This window comes from Cebus imitator, unplaced genomic scaffold, assembly GCF_001604975.1.
Source record: "Cebus imitator isolate Cc_AM_T3 unplaced genomic scaffold, Cebus_imitator-1.0 Scaffold21, whole genome shotgun sequence".
Classification (NCBI taxonomy): domain Eukaryota; kingdom Metazoa; phylum Chordata; class Mammalia; order Primates; family Cebidae; genus Cebus; species Cebus imitator.
Window position 1 is genome coordinate 2,269,458 of NW_016107336.1, and position 23,169 is coordinate 2,292,626.

Genomic DNA, 23,169 nt, shown 5'->3' on the forward strand with positions numbered 1-23,169 from the left:
TTTTTTTTTTTGGGCAGAGTCTCACTCTATTGCCCAGGCTGGAGTATAGTGGCACAGTCTTGGCTCACTGCAACCTCCGCCCTCCGGGTTTAAGCAATTCTTCTGCCTCAGCCTCCTGAGTAAGTGGGATTACAGATGCACGCCACCATGCCCAGCTAATTTTTTGTATTTTTAATAGAGGTGGAGTTTCAACATGTTGGCCAGGCTAGTCTTGAACTCCTGCTGACCTTGGGATCCACCCACCTCAGCCTCCCAAAGTGCAGGGATTACAGGCGTGAGGTACCGTGTGCGGCCTATGAGTGGTTTTTTAATGCAAAATTGTAAAAGTTAGTACAAAGAATTTCCCAAATGTTTACCATAGCATATTTGTGTGACAGTATTCCCTCTCCCCATTCCTCCTCATCATCCTTCCCATAACACATAGTTCTTATAATTCTGAACCATTTCAGAATAAGTTGCAAATATCCCTTTATCACCAAATATTTCCTAAAATTAAGGATATTTCTTTTCCAAACCATAGTACTGTTATCAGTGAGGTCACTAATATTGGGAGGCCTTAAAGCTGCTACCTGTGTCCCTGTAACATGTCCCTGTTATCCTCTGAGCTCTTACTCCCTGACAGACACATTAAGGTGTTCTAGGCACATCTTACATGTTCCCAGCCCCTTGTCTGTCTTGATCATTTTATGGTTTTTGATGCTGTTGTAAAGGTTTTGTTTCTTAAATTTCATTTTCCGTTTTGGTTTCCACCAAAGTATTCATAGAATGCCAGGGCTGACCCTGTGGCCTTATCTTGGCTTCCTGCTTACATCCTGTGACCATCTCCGTCCTGAGTGTCCACTCCTATTTTGAGTAACTGCAGTGAATCTCAGAAGTCCTCCAGTCTTTCTCGTCTATTCATGTCATGAAAAGCATCTCCATAGGTGTCACAACAACCAGATGTTTGTAGGTATTTCTCTGTAGTTGTCATTCATTGACTAATTTTCTGGTTATGCTTCTATAAGTCAGGGTCATTTCCCAGACTCCCCTTCCACATACAGCACTCTCTCTCTCTCTCTTTTTTTTTTTTTTTTTAACAACTCAAAAAGGTGTTTTTCTGTATGAATGGGATCTTGCTGTGTTACCCAGGCTAGTCTTGATCTCCTGGCTTCAAGCAACCCTCCTGCCTCAGCCTCCCAAAGCACTGGGATTTACAGGCATGAGCTACCGTGCTTGACCAGGAACTAGTGTTGTTAAGAATGTTTGGCCTTTACTGAACGGAATTGGTAAGCTCACCTTATCCTTTCCTTTCCTTTCTAGCATCTGTCGCAAATCCTAGCCCTATTTGAATCCTTTTCAGACTTCATTTCACACAACGCTCCTGTCAGAGTTAGCAGGAAAGTGGGAACAAGCAAGTCCTAGATTAGTAGACCATAGATTTTCTCTACAAATGTAAAATGTTATTTTTACTATTGAAAATCAGCATATATATAGTACAGAAAATTCAGGAAGTAGAAAAAGAAAAAAAAAAAGGACTGGGAAAATACAGTATTCTTGATGCCCTCTTATATTTATTCATCTGAATCTGCACAAATAGAGCTAAGACAGTTGAATCAGATTTAAGTTGTAATAGGTTTTTTTTTCCTCTTCTTAGGAGCTCTTTAGCAGAAATGTCAAGACATTTTAGAAAGCTTACCCAACTTTTTCTTGATATATTACAATAGAAAATAGTGTAATCAGAATGCAGTCAGAATTACATTTACATTGTGGTTCAAGTCATCTCCCTTTTTTTTTCCATCTTAGAACAATCCATAATATGAAGAAGTCATCTCTTTTTCATTTGATTCCTTTGCTTTATTAAGCATCTTCTCCGGATTCCCCTCTCCTATGCTTGCAAAACAGTAAAAAGAGAACAAAGATAGTAAAAAGAGAACAAAATATTTTCGTAAGAAATGACTGCTAGTTTTCGTTAGGCAGTTGTTAGTGCAATCATAGTTCTGATGTTTCCTAAGAGCACACGTGACTACAGTGGGAACTCAGAATTCCATGAGTTTCTTGTTTCGCCCGGTGGCCCACACCTGTAATCCCAGCACTTTGGGAGGCTCAGGCGGGCGGATCATCAGAGGTCAGGAGACCAGACTGACCAACATGGTGAAATCTCGTCTTTACTAAAAACACAAAAATTAGCTGGGCATGGTGGTGCACACCTGTAGTCCCAGCTGCTCTGCAGGCTGAGGCAGGAGAATTGCTTGAACCTGGGAGGCAGAGGTTGCGGTGAGCCGAGATCACGCCACTGCACTCTAGCCTCGTGACAGAACGAGACTCTATCTTTTTTTTTGAGCTGGAGTTTCGCTCTTGTTACCCAGGCTGGAGTGCAATGGTGTGATCTCGGCTTACCGCAACCTCCGCCTCCTGGGTTCGGGCAATTCTCCTGCCTCAACCTCCGGAGTAGCTGGGATTACAGGCATGCGCCACCATGCCCAGCTAATGTTTTGTATTTTTAGTAGAGACAAGGTTTCACCATGTTGACCAGGATGGTCTCGATCTCTTGACCTCGTGATCCACCCGCCTTGGCCTCCCAAAGTGCTGGGATTACAGGCTTGAGCCACCGCGCCCGGCAGGAGACTCTATCTTAAAAAAAAAAGTTTTTTTTCTTTGAGTTTCTTATGTTCTTATGTTTTGTTAATTTTCTGTTATTTGTAGAGTTGCAACCTCAGAGGATTAGGATAATTGCCTTTTCCATTTTCCCTGAGCTGTTGAAAATAAACTTCCGTATTTTTACCCTCCACACTTAGTATAGTTTACATTTTTAAAAGTGAACATTTATACATGTATTACTTATAAAAACACCCCCTCCTCTTAGTAAAGACCCATATCAATCCACTAGCAAAATAGAACAAGAGAAGTTAGTGCTGTGTATCCTTAAATGTGTTCTGAGAATTATTTTATTTTGGGGAGCGGGTAGAGTAGTAGGATGCTTTGGTGGTGAAATGATTTTGGGGTACTTGGACTCCAAGAGGATCATGGTGTATGCAAACACACCTGAAGGAAAGAATCCTGTCTATACCCGAGATTTCTCAACCTTTATTGACCAGTGAGCCTTAATTTCGAATATTACCCATTGGAGACAGGGTTTTCTGGAAACTTCTTTGAGAAAGACCAAAGTCGTGTAAAGAACGTTGGCTGTGGATTGTGTTGCTGCTGCCAACACCTAATTTGTAAGGACGAGGGCATCAGTAGGGTATCTTGTAATCTTCATTGGGCTCTCAAATTTTAGGTGTCTGTGCAGCAGAGGTGTGTTTGGTACAGGAAGGGATGATGCTGATTGCTGGGTAGGATCATGAGTTGAGGTCTTGCATACTGAGGCGGTCGGGCAGTGATAGAGGGAACCAGAACATTTGTGGAGTTCCAGCTTTTCATTGTGGACTCCTGTGCTTTGTGTCAGAAATGGGTGCCATCCCTTTTTCTCTGTGAAGGAATTTAAAGTTTGGAGAAGGTAGACTTGGATTTGGAACCTAGGTTGGCCTGCGTTGAGAACTGCTGGTTTCTTGCTCAGTTAGGCCAGTTAGAGGGAAATAAGAAGACTGCCAAAACTCATGGCTTGTGAGTCAGTTCCCTTTCTCCAGCCACTGCACCAGAGTTTGGGCGCCACACAGATGGCTCTCTGTTGCAGTTCGCAGAGCAGTCCTCATTTGGCCGGAAGCTAGTCAGGCAGCCTCTGTCTCCTCACCTCAGCAGGGTGGGCTTGGGCGTGGGTGAAAGAGATAAGATATTTAGCAGTGAGTCATTTTTTTCTGGTAGTTTGACCTGGTTGCGTCGAGGATGATGGCTTTGTCATCCTTTCTCGTACTTCACTCACTGCCCCTTAGGAAAATGGGCGTCCTTTCTGGCCAGTGTTGGTTTCTCAGGCCCTGTAGATGTGGGATTCTGCAGATCTGTTGAACTGTCCGCTTTCTCCCAACCTCCAAAAGGTTATGATGTCTCCATTCTTCTATGAGTGGCCAACGTGGAATGCCCTGTATGCTCAAAATGTGATTTCTAATTGGTCCACTATTTGTAAGAAGAAACCTCTGATTTCATGGTGTGCTTCTTTATCTCCTGCATTTGGGGTTGGGATGGTGTGGAACTGTTAGTAATGTGCAAGCTGAAATCTGTTGGAAAAATTTTCCACAGTGAAGGTTGGAAGGGTGTTGTGTCCTGTTTTTAATTCTTTGACTATAGGACCTTTTCTCTCGTAAGCACTTAAAAACCTCTAAGGCTAATAAGCCTGATCTGACATATATTTTAAGGAAAGGTATATAATAATACATGTGTAAAATTTCTCCATCTTAAAGGTGCTATGGCCAAGGAAGGAAGGGGAGAAGGACCTGAGAGTAAGGGGGATCATTTCCCTGCCATTGGATAATTGACATTTAAGCTGCATTCTATGTAAGCTTTTGGGCTTGGAAACCTCCCCCCCCGCCCGTTTCCAGCGTCCTGAGATACTGTGCTTGTTCTGAGCCCATTCAGAGTAATAAACTGTACCCGTAATTCATGAGCTTGCAAGGCTTTCTTTAACTGCTTGAAGCCGGGAGACTAATGACAACATTTAAAATTAGATTGCTCATTTTGGAGCCTATCTGTTTCAGGTTATGAATGAAATTTATGAGCCAATTACTGGATAGTAGAGCCTGTTTGCAAAGATCCAGTGTCCTCATGTTGTCGTGTGTATGTGTGTTGGGTAAGGGGGAGGGTGGAGAAAGGGATCCAGCAGTCCCCCTTTTATCTATGATTTTAGAGGTGTTACAGAATCCAGTAACCATGAGGACTCTGGTGTTGCACAGAAGTTGAATTCTTTCTTGGAAAGTTTAGGTCTGGGTCAGAAAGATGACAGGAAGAAAAAGGTTAGGGCTACCCACACTCTTGAGTGACTGTTGGTAGCCAGTAAGCAAATGACATGGTGGTAAGAAGGTTCTGGATATAAAAGAACTAGATAAGATTGCACATGTAGTCTCTCTAAAAACCAGATAGTCAAAGGCAAATGTTTTAAGCAGTGTATAAGTAACAGGGTTTTCAGTAACTACTTCAGAAATGACTGCAATTACTCAAATCCTAGGTCTTTAAAAATTCCAAAGAAATAGCAGGGGCCACATAAAGAGTTAGCAAATGGCAATTTGAGCTCTTCTTTTTTTTGAATCTGGGTGTGTTGCCAGGCTGGAGTGCAGTGGCAGGATCTCTGCTCCTGCAACCCCCACTTCCCAGGTTTACGTGATACTCCTGCTTCAGCCTCCTGAGTAGCTGGATCTACAGGCTCATGCCACCATGCCCAGCTAATTTTCGTATTTTTAGTAGAGACGGGATTTCACCGTGTTGATCAGGATGGTCTCGATCTCTTGACCTTCTGATCCACCCGCCTTGGCCTCCCAAAGTGCTGGGATTACAGGTGTGAGCCACTGCCTGGCCTTGAGCTCTTTTTCACTGTAATTTTTTTTTTTTTCCATTTTTCTCAGAGTGGTGAGAGAATTAGCAGAACATTAATGCATTTAGAAGTGACACCATATTAATCATGCGCTTTTCTCTTTCTGTCATGAGTTCTATATATTTTGGTTTGAAATCAGTCATCAGTGTGATTTTTAGAGATTTGCTTGTTCTGAAGACTGCTGTGCCTGAAATTAATATAAGTACTTCAGCTTTCTTTTGATTAGTGTTAGAGTGGTAAATCCTTATTCATACCTTTATTTTTTTTCTAGCCTTCTTGCCCAGGTTTCAAATGAATGACTGGAAGTGCCATTTATTTATTGCCTATGGAGGTTAACTTACAATAATGGATGATTGCCGTCCATTTTTCACTATGCGAGTATTACTTGAAATGAGTATTGTTGATCAAATTTTATTTTCTCTTGTGGAATTAACTCAATTGTCTGTAAGTCCTTAAAAGTGGTTAAGTCTCCTCTTTTTCCCATAGTGATTTGGGAAAGACTGAAAGACTGAATGAAAAACAATAGTCTTGTATTGAAAATATACAAGACTTTTTTTTTTCATCGTTTTTCAATACAATGAAAAAAATAGTCTTGTATATTTGAAACATAAGGAAAATTATCTGGATACTCAAACATTAAATTCAAATCAGGGAATGGGGCTGCTATCTTTGTTGTGTTGGTAAACGTGTTTTATTATTAGCTTGAGAAGGAAATGCCTGGTGTAGTGACTAAGACTGGAATAAGGAAAGAGAACTACTTACCTTTTTGGAGCAGTGAAAGTTTTTGTTAATACAGATTATCAATGTTTGTGAATTGTACATTGGTATGTGTTTTTGGTCATTGGTAACTTACAGAAAAGTATATGTCTGAAGACAAGTAATAGTTTATAGCTCTTTGGACATTTGAACATAGGAGGGCAAGGTGATCCCTTTTCATCTTTCTGAGTGAGTGATGATTCATGATCTCAATTCTTTATTTTACAGTTATTTTATCATTATTACCAATATGTTACTTTAAGTGTAAGGCAGAGAAAACTTTCCATTGCTGACTCAGTGGTTAAAAGCCTAATGGTGTAAGTCCTGTTTTTGCCTTGATAATCAGGAAGATTTATTCCTATGCTTTATAATGATTGTGGTCACTGTACTTAATTTCTTTACTTTCTTTTCTATGATTCCATAGTTTGCGATATTTGTTAATTTCTATGGTGACCCACTTTTAGTTAAGTGAGAATTTCTTTCTAAAACAGGGCTGTCCATTGCCTGTGGTGGCCAATCTTAAGGCAAAGGGTAACATATAACCTCATTTTGTATCTGTTTATTGTGATCACAGGCTATTTGGTGGTTATCACTATTATTATTTTTTGAGACGGAATCTTGCTCTGTTGCCCAGGCTGGACTGCAATGGTGCTTTCTCGGCTCACTGCAACCTCCACCTCCCGTGTTGAAGCGATTCCCCTGCCTCAGCCTCCCGAGTAGCTGGGATTACAGGTGCCCGCCACCATGCGCAGCTCATTTTTGTATTTTTTAGTGGAGACGGGCTTTCATTATGTTAGTCAGGCTGGTCTTGAACTCATGACCTCAAGTGATCCATGCTCCATGGCCTCCCAAAGTGCTGGGATTACAGGTGTGAACCACCGCGTCCAGCCCAGTTGGTTATTTTTCAAAATGAGCAATGGTTATGAATTTAAACGACAAAGGATTTTGAGTAAATTCGAAGTTATGGTAGGAATTATAATCCTAATTCATAATTTATAAAGGTAGCCTACAGAATTTTAGTTCTTATTGTGACAAACTGGTAGCAACTGGTTCCTTTTCCTCCACCTGCTTTCTTTTGGAATGTGTGAAGATGTCGTAAGGCCTACATCTTTATAGGCAGCACACCTCAAACATGAACATTCATAGGCATCACCTGGGGATCTTGTTGAAATGTTGCCCATTCTGGGGTTCATTCTTTTTGAGGCAGAGCCTGAGGGTCTGTGTTTCAAATTAGCTCCCAAGTATGCTGGTGCTTTGCCTTGAGTAGCAAGGCTGTGGGCAGGAATCCTGCACGGGCAGTGTGGCTGGCCAGAGACTCATTGCCTCACATGCAAGGCCACTTAATTCCTGGCCCTTCCTCTTTGGGGGTGCTTTTTAAGCCTTAGGACTTGATTCTTTAAAGTCCAGCATTTTTGTTTGTAGGTTTTCTGTACATTTATTGGAAGGACTATTTAATGTGCTTGTCACCTCTTTGCCTGGTCAAATAATACCCAATGTGAGAAGGGTTGCCCCTCCTTTGTTATTATTTAAACAGTGTGATGAAAACAATTTGGGAATGCTTAGAATGCTGACCTCAACATTTTGCTTCCAAGAAAAAAACCCAAACTCAGTCTCCATTAGAGAAGGAGAACTAGAGTAGAAGTTTTCAACAATTGGGCAATGGTATTTCAGGTGCAGAGGTTATGGTTTGTATTACTCGTGTTAGATGCCTTCTTTTTAGTTCACCTGGGCGAATCCTGGCTGCAAGCTTAATAATAGGTAATCTTGAAACCAGCATTAAACCCAGGGCATAATTTAGTGATTGAGAACACTGGGTTGAGATCTCAACAACAGTGATAATTTGTTTAAAGTCCAGATGAGGTGGCTCACACCTGTAATCCCAGCACTATGGGAGGCCAAAGCAGGCGGATCATGAGGTCAGGAGATCAAGAACATCCTGGCTAACACGGTGAAATCCTCTCTCTACTAAAAATACAAAAAATTAGCTGGGCATGGAGGCTAAGGTGGGCTGACCACTTGAGGTCAGGAGTTCGAGACCTTGAGTTCAGGAGTTCATAAAACCCTGTCTCTACTAAAAATATGCATGCCTGTAATCCCAGCTGTTCTGGAGGCTGAGTAAGGACAATCACTTGAACCTGAGAGGCGGAGGTTGCTGTGATCCTGGATCGCGCCACTGCACTCCAGCCTGGGCGACAGAGTGAGACTCCATCTCAAAAAAGAAAATTTGTTGAAGCTGTATGACTCTAGGCACGTTGCTTATGTTCTCTGGGCCTCCATTTCTTCAGCTGAGAGGTAATCACAATCTCAACCCTGATCCGGGTTGCTGTGAGGATTAAAGGAGGTAATAAATATCAAGTGCTGTAAACAGTCCTAGAGTAAGTGCAGGTGGTGGTGGCTACTCCCCCTAATAACCAGCCTTAATAACCAGCTGAGGGCTCAGGGCTCAGGAGCAGGAGCGTGGAGATGAGCTGTCCATCTCGCCACGTAGCCTCGGTTGTCCTGGCCTCCTTTTGCTGCTTTTCCTCCCTGCTGGAGCTGGTGATAGAGAACGGAGATGATTTGCTGATCCCCCCGCTGCTGTAACGTGGGTAGGTAAACCTGCACTTTTGGTAAAAACTGCAGATGTGAGATTTATTTTTTTTTTTTCTTTTTTGAGATGGAGTTTCACTCTTGTTACCCAGGCTGGAGTGCAGTGGCGTGATCTTGGCTCACCGCAACTTCCGCCTTCCAGGTTCAAGCAATTCTGTCTCAGCCTCCCCAGTAACTGGGACTACAGGCACGCGCCACCATGCCCAGCTAATTTTTTTTTGTATTTTTAGTACAGACAGTGTTTCACCATGTTGACCAGGGTGGTGTCGATCTCTTGACCTCGTGATCCACCCGCCTCAGCCTCCGAAAGTGCTGGGAGTATAGGCGTGAGCCACCGGGTAGAGGTTTTCATCTTTTTTTTTAAAGAGGACTCTAAACTCAGAGGATTCTTAGCTTCCAGGTCCCCTCTCCCAGTTCATCCAAGTTGCAGACACCAGAGAGCAGCCAGCTCATGGTTACAGCCCTTCCTTGAAGCAGCCAGTCTTCAGAAAGCCCTTAACAGACTCCCATATCTAAATGAGTGATGCTTTACTTTTGACCTTTGTAGCGTGGCCTTTCCCCCTCTAACCCTTTAATCATCTTTTTACAAAAATCAATCAACAAATATTTATTGAACGTTTTCTTGTAGGCTTTCAAATCCACCCGTAGACTGTTCTGTGACTCTTAAGGATTTCTGCCTGCATCCAGAGAGAATGCAGTATCCCTGGCCGGTTTACTTAGTATCTGCTCTCTTAGATTATGAACACTTTCTGTTTTTCCTCAGAGTCCATGGGTGTGTCCAGTGCTGGCAGGGGCACGATCAGGTTGCAAGGTTGTGGGGGTGTATCTTGTCTGCTTGGCTTGGTGCAGGGCGGGGTGGAGCAGCTGTTTCCAGCATGTGTTTCGGTCTTTATTGGCCTTTTCCTTTCAGCTGACTGCTTTTTACAACCAGTTGTGATGGAACATTCAAAACCTGTTTTGGGGTCACCACGACCAAGTTTCCTCTTCTGTCGGATTGGCGGGGGTGGGGGGAGGTGGGGGGTGCCCACTGGGAGCCAGCGCAAGTCTGGGTTTTTTTTGGTTGGACAGGGTTTCTGGCCTGCGGTTTCCTGCTGGTAAATGAGCCTGGGCTTGAGGAAGTTGTCAAAGGCCTTCCATCGTTTGAATGTTGGCCGTATAGCTAGTATTGTTGAAGAAAATGTGAAGGATCTTAAGAAATGCCCACTGAAGATTAATGTCAGCTGGTCATCCTGCACGCTCTCCCTCCTTTGTGTAGCGCAATGTAGGATTTCTTATTCAGAGAGCAGCTCTGCGTGGGCTTACCCTGGGGGAAGTGGTGCAGGGAGGGTGCTGGCACTGGCTAATTTTGTCACTCCGCTGTGGAGAGAGGAAAGACCTCCTGAGCAGCTGAATGCCTTTGGTTGTTGATTTTCATTTTTCACCACGCTAAATTTTCATTCTTCTTCCTCCTCCTCCGCTTTTCCTGCAACATAGCTCCGCTTAGAGTTAAAATTGGTTTCATTCTTTGGTGCTGTGTTTCTCTTCTCGTTTGCATTTGTGGATGAGTTTAGGTTCAAGCTAGAATGTGGTTCTGATGTGAGTAAAGCATCTCATTTCCCCCTAGCCACAGACTCGTCATTGGGTACTTGGCAGAAGCAGACCCCATTGTTGACTGAAAATAAAGGAGTTCAAAGGTCGTTCAGAGTTCTTGGCCTTGATTTTGTTTTTTATCCACCCTTTCCTGGTCTCCTTGGAGCACCCCTCCAGTATCTAATTGTTAACATTCTGTGTGTGAGAGATGTGTTATGTATTAACTGTTTAAAGTCCTGTGAATTTCTTGGACAGTGTATTATTAATTTACAAGGGAGTTCACTATCTCTTTAGGGTATTTGTGTTATATGCATTGTCTTAAACCTTAATATATTATTCTGAACTTTGTAAGGAAAGAATTTTCTACTGTTCATCTGTGGTTTTGGTTACAGTTTTCAAAATGCAAAGATGAATTCCAGTTCCATTTCTGGAGGCCCACTTATGGGAGCAAGTCTTTCTAAACGTCAGAGTTTTAGAAGCTCTACCAGCAATTCTGGAGGCATACAGTTTTTCTGGGTTTCTGTTGGCCAATAACATCAACTTTTTGTACTTTGAGATCACAATTGGCAGATGCCCTAAGTGCGTCACAGTTCGGTTGTTACATTTGAGGGCGACAATCTCCTTTGGTGTCGAGTTTATCATCCCCAGCAGCAGAAACAACAAAAACTCAGGAACTCCTTCCTGCTAGCAGCAAGCCAGCCAGCCTCTTTTCTCATTAACAACGTAGCCATATTTCATTTATTTATGCTATTTATTTAGTCCACATTCTAGGGAAAGGGGAAAAATGCCCTTGTCTTAATAAACTTATTTTCAGGTACTTAAAAAACTTTTGTTTTCACAAACTAAACACACCCATTTAACCAGCATCTAGGGAACCCTAGAAACAGTTTTCAACACCATAGCTGAGTTTTTTTTAAACCTTTAAACAGATGTGGGAAGACTTTTCACAAAAGGGGGAACCAGTGCAAGGAACCTAGGAATAAAAACACAAGGGGCAAGTAGAGTGGAGAAAGATGGAAGGTTGGGGAAATGGGCAGCCTATTTTTTTTTTTTTTTTCTGACCATACCCGTGTACAGCTAGTGCTCGACTTAGGACCATGGTCGGGACCACGAACTGGTCGTAACACGATTTGGTCGTAAGTTGAGCAGGCTATATGTACAGTTGAAATGGTGCACGCGGAGATGGTAGTGCTGCCAGAAGCTGGTCTGCACTGTTGTACGCCCAGCTGGGCAATGTTTGCACTGCCAGACGCAGAGCAGTCGTGGCTAGCGATTGTGGTCGTAAAGTCGAATGGTCGTAAGTTGCATAGGTGGTAAGTTGATCAATACCTGTACTTTGAAGGTGTGTGTGTGTATAAACACATACATACATATACACACTTATTTTAAAAGTTTAGGCCGGGCACGGTGGCTCACACCTGTCATCTCAGCACTTTGGGAGGCCGAGACAGGTGGATTACCAGGTCAGGAGTTTGAGATCAGCCTGGCCAACATAGTGAAACCCCATCTCTACTAACCATACAAAAAAACAATTAGCCAGGTGTGCTGGCGGGCACCTGTAGTCCCAGCTACTCCGGAGGCTAAGGCAGGAGAATCACCTGAACCCAGGAGGCAGAGGTTGCAGTGAGCCGAGATCATGCCACTGCACTCCAGTCTGGGCGACAGAGTGAGACTCTTGAGCCAGAGTCTTGGTTTTTGTTCTTAGTACACTGCACTTTTAGTACACTGCAATTAATGTTCATGTTCAAACTTTAAAATTCTTTGGACCTTTGCTTTCAGGAAAGCTTTGTGATTCTTCTCCCCCAGCAGAAAATGTGATTTACCTGCCTCATTTTTGGTATTTTTCTTTTATTGTGATGTTCCTCTATCAAAAACTTTGTAGTATGTGGGGAGAAATGTTGTGTATTTCTGTGTTTCAGCTACTAGGTTCTCCCTTTAATTATGTAATTAATTTCAGATTTATTACTAGGAGCTCATGAGAAATACGTTCATTGCCTAGATTTCTTAGGACAGCAGAGACTGGTTTCACCTAATTTGCAGAGTTCATTATCATGCATAATTCGTCGGGTTCAAGAAATTCAGACTCCCAGCCAGTGTAGCTTAAAACTTGATAATTTTCTCAGGAGCCAGTCAGGTGTCACCTAAAACAAGTGCTTGATAAGCTGTAGACCCTGGCATGATTTGGTCCTGCTCAAAACTTTTGAGTTTCCATTCTAATCTTGATGTACAGAATGGTTGGTAACAGTTCTTCCTTCTTAAATTTTTCTAGGTTTCTGAAGGGGTGCAGGGAATAACCCTGCCCCTTCCTAATTTCCGTTAGCAGATTCTGGTCTCCTTCCTTAATCCTTTACCTCTTTTCTCATTAATTATACTAGTGAATTTTGTTTTATTCCTTTGTGCTAAGTTGGAAACCCAAGTCCCATTTTAAATATTCCCATAATGGAGTGCATTCTAGGTTTTACACTACAGGTTTATAAATGAACTTTTAGAAGGTGGGCTATTTTGAAAGTGATTCTCAAGTGGAAATAGAAGCTAGCAAGGCCAGATTCAAAGGCGGTCTGGACCTGGAGCCTCATTTGATGTCACCAAGGACTTGATGTTGGTGCTGTTTGTCTTTTCCCTAAACTCAGCCGCTCTAAAGATAATGGCTTTTCACAGAAGCCTAAATGTAATGCTTTCTTCTTTCTCGTACTTCCCTTTACAGTCTTGAAGTGTCTTTTAGAAACATATTCCATTTGCATATAAACGTTGATAGAAATCCAGAGAGAGAGAGAGTCCTGTTTTCTCCCCTGTGGTTACATAGTGACAGTTGATCTACCAAATACCTTCCTTCCTTAAAAACAATGAGATTAGGTAATTACAGCAAATGTGGTCATTAGCCTCATCTGTTCTTATTATCTTATTATGTATTTGTTACTGTGAGAGCCAGAAGCTCTGAGGATAAACCAGACTCTCCATATTTTAAAAAGACAGGAATTGTCCGCAGTAAAAACATGTTATTTACCATGGTCACTGATGGAATCCACAATTTGATCCGCCATGACTTTTGCTTATTGGTGAAATTGGTTTTCTAAAATTTGGTGAACAGTAAATAGTCTGTGTGCTTGGATAGTACTTAAGCTAATATAGGAAAGTTTAATCGTGGCTTTTCTCCAGTTGAATTTGAAAGAGTGCAGTGGGGAAGTCCCCTGCAGGGTGGAAATAGTAGTAGTTGAACATGAGTGACCTTTTTGGTTGACTGACTGCCCTTCCTGTGAAGCTGCCCCAATATCTTTACCCTGTCAGGATTACTTCCTGCCTCAGCCTGAATAGTTTAAGGAGCTGCAAGATTGATGTTGGATATCTCTTTGGGAAAATTCCATTCTGTTGAACTTAACAGAATACTTCTTTCCATTTCTTTCAGTGTGTTCCAGTTTTGACCTCAGAAGGAACTAAGCAGTATTTCTCACCCAACAGACTCATTGTTCATCTTCTCTGGGCTTAACAATCCTGTGTTCCCTCAGTCATTTCTTTTAGGAAGGTTTCAGGTGCCTCATTATTCTATAGTGTCCTTAAAAACTGACATCCCATGTTTTAAGCATCTGGTATGCAGTAGAAGTAGTGTGATATTTTGCATCCGTTTCACTCAGCCACTCTGCTTTTAGGAATTTGGCCACAAGGATGTATAATAAGTATTTTACTGTGTATACCAGTGAAAAATTGAAACCATTGGGGGATTGGTTAAATTATGGAACATCTGTTCTGTGCAGTCATTAAAATGATATGGTAGCAAGAATGTTGACTGACATAAAGTAGTAAGTGAAAAAAGCAAGTGAGAAAACAGTATGTACAGTTTAATTTTTTTGTTTTATCTTGGTAAATAATTTTAGTAAATATATGTACACATGTAATCTATAAAGCATACATAAATATATACACGTGTGTGTGTGTATATATGTATGTATGCTTTGACAAATGAAGTGGTGGTGTAGGCACAGGTGGGAGGGGCAACTAATCCACAGTGAGGGGTGAAAGCAGACTTGAAGGACAGGGATTAGCCAGGTGCAGATGAGATTGGTGAGCAGTGTGTTCCACAGTGAAAGTGGAAGGCCCAGAGATGAGAAGTGGCATGAAAGAGGGATGGATGCTCAGGAAATAAGGCTTATCTATATTTTCTGCAGGAAATGTGTATTGCTCTGCAATAAACAAACAAAAAAGGTACCTAGAAAGCCACCTCTTCTGAAGAAGAAACTCAGGGACCCAGCAGGAAAAGATAATGCTCTGTTGGTTTAAGGCTGTGGATTTTGGACTCTTAATGAGATTAAGGCCAGGGAGGCTTTCCCAGGTTGGCTGGATGGGCTGGGGCTGGGTGTCTCTGATGAAGCAGATGAATTCTAGATAGGTAATTTAATTTTCAGAGGTGCTGCACAAATGCCTTTGCCTCCTGCTACTGGTTAGAGCAAAAACAAGCATGTGATTTATGTAAAAATACATGAATATTAGTTTTTATCAAAACTCTGCAGAAGAAACAGTATAAAAAATGATGCTTCCTGCATAGGCTCTTCGTGGAATAAAATTAAGAAAATCAGTATTCTTTACAAATGACTAGTCACAGTGAAACTGGTCTGTTGAACCTACCCTTTGTAGATAGCATTAATAGATGACCCTGTCCCACGTTACTCTAAGCAAAACAGAAAGGATGATTTACATAGGAAAATGCCAGCTGAATTAAACAAGGATGGCCCTGGACTCTGCTGCAGGGATTCTTAAGATGGCACAAGCTGGGCTATGAATGCCTTGGCCTCCTCCCTTCTGTTTCTGGGCTGTGTTCCCCTCTGCATTTCTTACTGGGTAGTCCTGGAGGGAAGGGAATGCCCTCTCCTACATAAGCTTCTGCAGGTGCAGAGATGGAATGGACCTAAGTGTTTTGAGATCTTCCAGGAGATGGGATTTCAGTCTGCAGAGTACCCATCCCCCTTGGCTATGTGGTGGCCCAGTTCTGGAAGTTGAGATTTAGACCAAGATTATTGTCTTGAAATCTTGGATATGACTTCTGCCAGGATGACTTGTAAATAATTTTGTGCCAGAAACTGAGCTGACTTTGGTCTTGGGCTGCAGGCTGATTCCAACTCTGGAAATTCGTTCTAATTTTCTGTACCCTGTTCATACTCTGAGTTGTCTTCTCACGGCTGCCCGCCCAGCCCCTTTGTGGGAATGGGAACACTTACAGAGTGAATATGAGGACTTCACATCCTTTGGGATGTGGGTATTTTGGTTCCAAGGCTAGCATGCATATTTTCAGTGACACAGTTGCTATAATAGTTCTATAACAAGCTGTTCGTCTCGGAGACCTCTCTGCGTGGCGTATCAGTGGGGCTTGTGACCGTAGGAGTTGGAATTTTAGAGGATTCCTGTCATCCTCGCTCCTAATCCAGCAACTCCCTGGCAGTGCCCATCACCAGCCTCACATCTCCTTGTGCCAGTCATGAGCGTGGTGAGCCTATCTGGTACACTTACACATCAGAAAAAGTCTGAAGTCTTGTGAGCAAACCTTTTCTCCCCCTTAGGTGAATATTAGATCTGCAGTTCTGCACTACACAAAAGCAATTCCTTAACACAAGCCACAGATGGCAGTCTGATTCGGCTTGCAGAAAAGGTGACTTTTGGGTTATTTTTCTGTTAATATTTTTCTGAAAATTTTATTTTCCTCTTAATACCCTAAGCCCTGAAAGGGAGTTTGTATTGTAAAATGTTTTTTAATAAGTCACTTTTAACCACATGAAACTTGGGGAAGATTTCCACATTTGGACCAGGTCCCTGTATTGTATTGCCAGAGGCATGGCTTTTGGCATTAACTTTTATTTAGTTTGGATGGCTATTTTCTGGAGAAATCAATTTAACCTAACAACTTTTCAGAGCTCATTCTACATATGCACCCCTACTGTTCTGGATTAAAAAAACCTGAAAACACTTGTACGTCAGTTTGGATTTTTAAAAAACCAATCTTATTGAAGTAAAATTTACACATGCAACCGTTTCAGGTGTACGCTGTGATAACTTATGATAACTGTACACACCTGGGTAATACCATCACATCAAGCTGTGCACCTCCTGTCACCTAAGAAAACTCCCTTGTGCTCTTGCCCTGAGCCCCCATGACAACACCGGCCTCCTTTCTCGCGCTGAAGATTTCCTGTTGTAGGTGCCATGTAGATGGAAACACTTCTGTATCTACATCCCTTCGCTTTGTTTTGAGATTCATCCAGGCTGTGGGTATCGTTTGTTCCTTCCTGCTGTGGTTCAGTAGTCTCTTTTCTGTCTTTCCGTGCTCTTCTTGTGACTTGCTCATTGTCTCTGTTTCTCTTTTTCTTCCCTGTAAGGCTGGCCTGGTCCTTCTGTTATTCCCTGTTGTCTTTTTCTCAAGTGGACATTAAAACTACCTTCTCTTTTACACACACTGAAATAACCTAATAACTGAGAGATGATCCGGCCAGATTCTGCCCTTATTGTTACTCCTCACCACCCTGTTAGAGGACAAAACAAGCAAACGTACTGATAGACCCAGGCCTTGTTGTTCAGACAAAATGCCGGTGTTCTCTGTCCAGCATCTTAACCATCAACCAAGCTACGGCCTCCAGTTTCAGAATAGTGCCTTCTGTAAAGTCTATGGAGTTTTCGGTTTATGTTGATCATTTTTAAACAATCTTCTTAGAAAAGAATTCAATGCTATTAATGGATTGCCGCAGAAGCCCTTTTGTACATTAGAGTTAAGCAGTGGGCACTTCTCCTCTGCTTCCTGATCTCCTTATGATGGTTAGAAAGAATATGCTGACTTAGAATAGCAAGGAGCTGTGGTAGCCCAAGGAAACAGGAAAATCTCGAATACTTTACAGCAGTCGGTTGTCATGTATGAGAAAGTCCCATGCTATTTGCTGTGTGTGCCTGAGTGTGTACACTGTAATATCTCGTTTTTAGATGTATAAAGGAGGGACGTGGTCTTGCATTTGTGCGTCTTCAGTGGTGACTTCCCATTTATTGGTGAAGGGTGCCAGCTTTTCTGGGAAGTCTGCTGCCAATGCTGAGCTGAGCCAGGGTAGCTGTGTTCACCTCTAAGCGGGCAGGGTGTTGGTGCCGCAGCAGCATGCCGTCCTTGTGAGCACTGTGGAATTTGCAGCATGCTGTACAGACTCAGAAATAGTGTATTTTTCTTGTGGCATTAGTTGACTTGCAAATCTGGAAAAGAACAGGAAGCCTTGGTGGAAACACTCTCTCACTGATGCTACAGAAACTTGTTGACTTAACTGCATTTTAACAACCAATTATTAGAAAATGAGTTTCTTCTCACTTGGGGAGATTTTTTTCTGATCTTAAATATGTTTGTCATCTAAACCTGTTGTCCTAGTGCCAGGGTATCCCTCCTCTGGGCCTAGGAGAGTAGAGGTTGGTAATTATCTTTGGCCTGTCTCTCCCCAAATAGCCTCTGCTGGCCCATGCTGCCCAGAAGCCCTCATGGAGATGCTGCTTTTGTTTTTCTCTCTTCATTTGGGGAGAAAACACTGCATCTGGACCCAAGGCCCAAGTGTCCTGAGGTGAGTCCTTCTAATTCTGGGTTGCCATGAATTCAGTGCTGCTGTTCATAGATAAGGTCAAGGGGTGGCCTTAAGGTGCTCAGGTGGTGACTGGAAGAGACTGTTTTCAAATTAGTCTTGATCCACTCTGCAGGTTGCTATGGCTCCCTACATGGCTCACGTTTCCCCCACTCCTGTGCTCTCCTGCTCTGATTTCTGTCAGATTACCCATTCATTTATAACATTTGCCACTAATTCAAATACCTTATTTGTTTACATGATTTTGGTTTTCTCTGCTAGAATATAAAGTAATAATGATTAAAAAACACAGAAGAACCAAAATCTTTTTTTTCTTGAGGTGAATCTTCTGGCTCATAAATTTCCCTCAAGCACCTGGAACAGTGCCTGGCATGTGGTTGAAAGAATGAATAATAAGTAAATAACATTTTGAAATTACTGTCATTCAAGTTGTGACTTGTGGTGGCTTTGTTTTAATAAATGACATTGGGAGCTACTTACAAATCATACATTAGACATAGTTCAATCACAGTTTGGTGCTTGTGTGTAGAAGGAGACAGAACCCTGGAGATGCAGCTGAGGCCTCTTGAGTGAGAGGAGAGAGGAAGTTTGGATTGGTACAGTATCACAGACAACCCCTGGTACATAGATGCCAGAGGTGGACCTTATAAGTTGGGGAAGATTTGGGGACTATAACGAATGGACAGTAATAATTAGTGAATTATTATAAATTGCTTTCCTTACTCTCGGTTTCCTGACTGCTTGGTTTAAACCAAAAAATATGCACATACTTTGCCTGGTGTGTTTGATCGGGCTTGCCACTATAGGAAAGCCTTTTAGAGGAAATAGAAGAATGATCCTTTCAGCAGCATATGTGTTTACATTGGAACAATGCAGAGAAGATTAGCATGGCCTGTATGCAAGGATGACACGGAAATTTGTGAAGCATTCCATATTTTTATTTGTTGGAAAATCAGATTTGGATTATGCAATTTCAAGGAATATATAGCATCTTCAGCAATAAGTTTTGAATTTGCCTTAGAAATAGTTTTTACATAATACCTATATTAAAAAAAGGAAATAGAAGAGCAGCATGCTTGTCCAAAAATTGAATTGATTCTGCCAGAAAGAAGAGTTTAGATGTGCTTTTATTGCACACAACTTCCTTCAGATGCCAGGTAGTAGGCAGTCTACAGGGCTAGGGATGATGAGAGAGAGAGCTGTGTCCCTTTAGAATGCTGCTTGAACCCATTTGTATAGCAAGGTTGATGCCCACCTGTGCCACCTGGTTTTCCAAGATTGTAGGAATGATTATGTGACCTGTTGCCTTGTCTTGGAGAGCTCTAGACTCTCTCATGTAGCTTTGATCTTTAATGTGGGAATCACAGAGCACTTACTAAACCATAGGGTCAAGTGTGTAGTCTGCCATTTTAACTCAGAAAGGAGTAGTCGCGTATCTAGAGTGTGACCTTAATAATTGAGATTAGATATGGTCAAATAAGTGAAGTATCTTCAGCTGCTTCAAGTCACTTTTAGGCTGCAAATCCCCAGATATTGTGGTTGTCCTGAATTACTGAAATAGGTAAGTGTTGTTTCGCCCAGTTCTGTCTTAAATTTTTTCAATTTGAGAGTTTCATTAAAATTGTTAGTGGAACTAGGGAAGTGCATTAATAAAGGAAGCAAATCCTGGAGTGTGTGCTACCTGGGCCCAGTGTGCCGTCCACACATTTAGTGTGGTCATTACTGACTTCAGAAATGAGTTTCCTAGGGCTTCTAAATTTATGAAAGAAGTAAGTGATGTCTTCAGAATTATTTCTATCTTCAGATTGATTCCCAGCGACTGAGGGCGTAAACTGGGACCAGGATTAGAACACAGTTTACATGAGTCCTGCTTCCTGTTTAATCCCGCAAATGTTGCCTTAAGTATTTTCTCAACTAATACGGAAAGTACCACTGAAGTGGGACTTGATTGGGTTTTGATTCTAATAAGGGATCTGCTTGCTTGAAAACATATGTCAAATACAGATTCTATGCTTCTTCTTTTTTTTTTTTTTTTTGAGATGGAGCCTCAGCCTGTTTCTCAGGCTGGAGTGTAGTGGCACTGTTTCAGCTCACTGCAACCTCTGCCTCCCAGGTTCAAGCGATTCTCCTGCCTCAGCCTCCAGAACAGCTGGGAAAACAGGCACGCATATTTTTTAGTAGAGACGGGGTTTTATGAACTCCTGAACTCAAGGTCTCAAACCCCTGACCTTAAGTGGCCACCTTGGCCTCCCAAAGTGCTGGGATTATAGGTGTGAGCCACCACGCCGGGCCAGGCCAGATTCTGTGCGTCTATCTCAGATTCAGTTGCTACCTTGAAGAGGATGCCAGTTAGGAGTGTTTCATAATGAAGATTACGTCTTTAATCATTGTGAGATTTGTTGCTGAGGACAGTAGTTCTTATGCTAGAAGTGAAGACATTTTGCCAATAATAGTGGCAGTCTTTTCCATAAACTGGGGAGCTACATTTATTCCCCCTTTTCAAGTGATATGAAATGACAGAAATACCAGGTATTTTAGTGTTCATTGTGGATGGAAGCCAGTTGGGTTGGGAGCAGGGTGGAGAGAAACTCAGGAGTGAGCTATTTATCTGTCTAGTTAACTTTTGGAATGTCACCATTCTCTTTAAGGAGTCTGTCAGTTATTGTGTTTTTCTTTCTTTCTCTCTCTCTGTTTTGTTTCTTTTTTTTGGGTGGTGGATAGGGGTTCTCGGCTCTGTCACCCAGACAGGAGTGCAGTGATACGATCTTGGCTCACTGCAATCTCTGCCTCCCAGGTTCAAGTGATTATCCTGCCTCAGCCTCCCGGGTTTCTGGAATTACAGTCGCTCACCACCACGCTCAGCTAATGTTTATATTTTTAGTAGAGATGGGGTTTCACCATGTTGACAAGGCTGGTCTTGAACCCTTGACCTCAAATGATCCTTCTGCCTCGGTCCCCCAAAGTGCTGGGATTACAGATGTCAGCCACCGCACCTGGCCCACAGCTATTGTTTTTAACAGAACTTTGAAAGCAAAATGAATTGGTTAAGAGGATGGCTACCCAGACACTCTGGGTTTGAATCTCAGCTCTCTGTGGAAGACCACGTGCAAGTCATTTAGCAAGGCTGTGCCACAAGTTGCTTGTGTAAAATGGGGATAATAGTACTTTTGTTTTAGAGTTGCTCTTGGGTTTCAGCGAGTATGTGTTTGGTCTAGAATGAATCTCTTGTAGACAGTTGTGAGTATTATGGGTTGTATTTTGTGTGTTTCTTGTCCTATCAGTTATTTATAATTAGAAACGGTACTTTGTTGCATGTACTTAATTTGATTTTTATCAATTTAGCAATAGAATTTTTTTCTTCAGAAATAATTTCTTCCTGTCCTTCTGTGAAATCCCCTTGAGAAAGGGGTAAGAACCAGCTCTGAGGACCAGTTGAAAAACAATTGATCTGAAACATAACAGACACTGTCAACATGTCAGTTTTTTCCGTTTGGCAGGAAAATGCAGGTCTCATTTAGGATAATAGTTTGATTTCCCAAGATGGATATGGTTTTGAGTAACTGAGAGTCATTTAAAAGTGATACATAGGTTTGCAGGTAGAAATATACTTTTGTTTGAAATCTGGGGTATTCAGTAAACATTGTGGTAAGAGTAATTTCCCTCAAAACTCCCTAGGAAATTTTTACCTTTGACTTCAGTAAAGCTGGAGTTTTGCCTCTTGAAGTTAAAGTGAGATTGAACCTGAGTGCTTATGATGTAACTGATGGGTCCATAATCTACCGCCAGAAGGTGCCCTCCATGTCTTGGAGATGCTTGTTCTGAAATGTCTTCTTGGGGTTTAGTTGGAGTTTCTCTTGCTGAGAATTTCAAATCTCAGAAAATACCATGGCTGCCCTTGTATTTGTTTTAGCTGCACACCCTTCATCTTCAGGGTGGATCCACCCTTGGGTGGCGTTGCACGCAGCTGGAGTATGGAGAGCCGATTGAGGGCTGAGTTGGGAGACGCTGATCCCTTCAGGGTTTGTTTTAACACCAGACCTGCTCCCATAAAACTGGTGTATTTAGGCCTGCTGTCTTCTGCGGTGCTTGTTGCTGGCCAGCAGTGCCTGCAAGTTCCAGCAGATGAGTTGAGGACAGACAGGGAGGTAGGTTAGTCTGTTTGCTCTGGCGCTGGGGTTCACTGAAGTTGCTGGATTTGAGTTTGTTCCAGATTAGTGAATATGTCAGCTGTGAGAATAAGAATGATTAAACAAATAGGACTTCTGCCTTTGTATTTAAACTTCAAAGAGAAAGCTGAACTCCAAGGCCCAGCTGGAGGACACGTGGATCCAGCCAGGATATTACATGTAGGCGATTGGAGGAGGACAGGGAGACAGCAGGGGAGGTGCAGGGGGATGAGGCACATGAAACAGGCAGGACTTTGTTTTCGGGCACCTGGAATGCTCTCCACGTCCAGCAAGAACTTCCAGGTTTGTTGTTTTGCTTTGGTGACGGTGGTTGCTGCCACCTGGAGCAAAGCTACCTTTGTAGCCCACAACCGCACCGTTTCTGGTAGTGAGCAGGCTGGGAACCACAGGCTCTTGTTCTGATATTCGATGGAGGCAACCCCCTCCTTTTTCCTTGCAAGGCATCTCAGGATTGTCATTTGAGGCATGCCGGATTCACGGGTGTGACTGTCAGGACTGGCTTGTCTCATTAAAAAACATTTTTTGGATCAGAAACAATGAGGGGTGGGAAAGGCAACAAAAGCCTTTGGAGATTCCTGGATTGCTCAGGATGTTATAAACCGTAAGTGCCTCTTTTGATCTTGGAGGGTGGTGTGGGGTAGGCGAGAAAGGGGGTGGTGGTTATTGGGAAGAGCCAGACAACCATAATGGCTTGTCCAAAGGCTGCTGTGAATCCCAGTGGCAAAGAGCTCTGCACTTCCCGCTAATTTGGATTTTCTTTACTGTGGCTGGCTTTATTAAAAGGGCATAAGGAAGCAGCCTAGACTTCAGTCCAATAAGTTTTCTAGGGTAACAGATGAAAAATAAAATTGTACCCTTTGTAGTTACAGAGAAAGTAAGTAGGATGGCTAGCTTTTATGGCTTATTTACTTTCTTGCGGGAGAGAGGATGCTGTCTGTCTGTCTCTCATATGTATATTTCATGCTTGGAATGCTGTAAATTATCAAAGAGATTCATTAGACAAGCACAGATGTTTCATTCTGTGTTGAAACATGGCAAGGCTTGA

General features: G+C 42.4%; 1 protein-coding gene and 1 non-coding gene across 2 annotated transcripts in view; both read left to right on the forward strand.

Annotated features, from left to right (window-relative positions):
* JARID2 (jumonji and AT-rich interaction domain containing 2) overlaps nucleotides 1-23,169 on the forward strand; it is a 281,140-nt gene that overhangs the window by 50,295 nt on the left and 207,676 nt on the right. The window lies entirely within an intron of this gene.
* LOC119470085 lies at nucleotides 18,773-18,876 on the forward strand. The gene has a single exon (XR_005198960.1). It is a non-coding gene; the product is annotated as a U6 spliceosomal RNA (small nuclear RNA).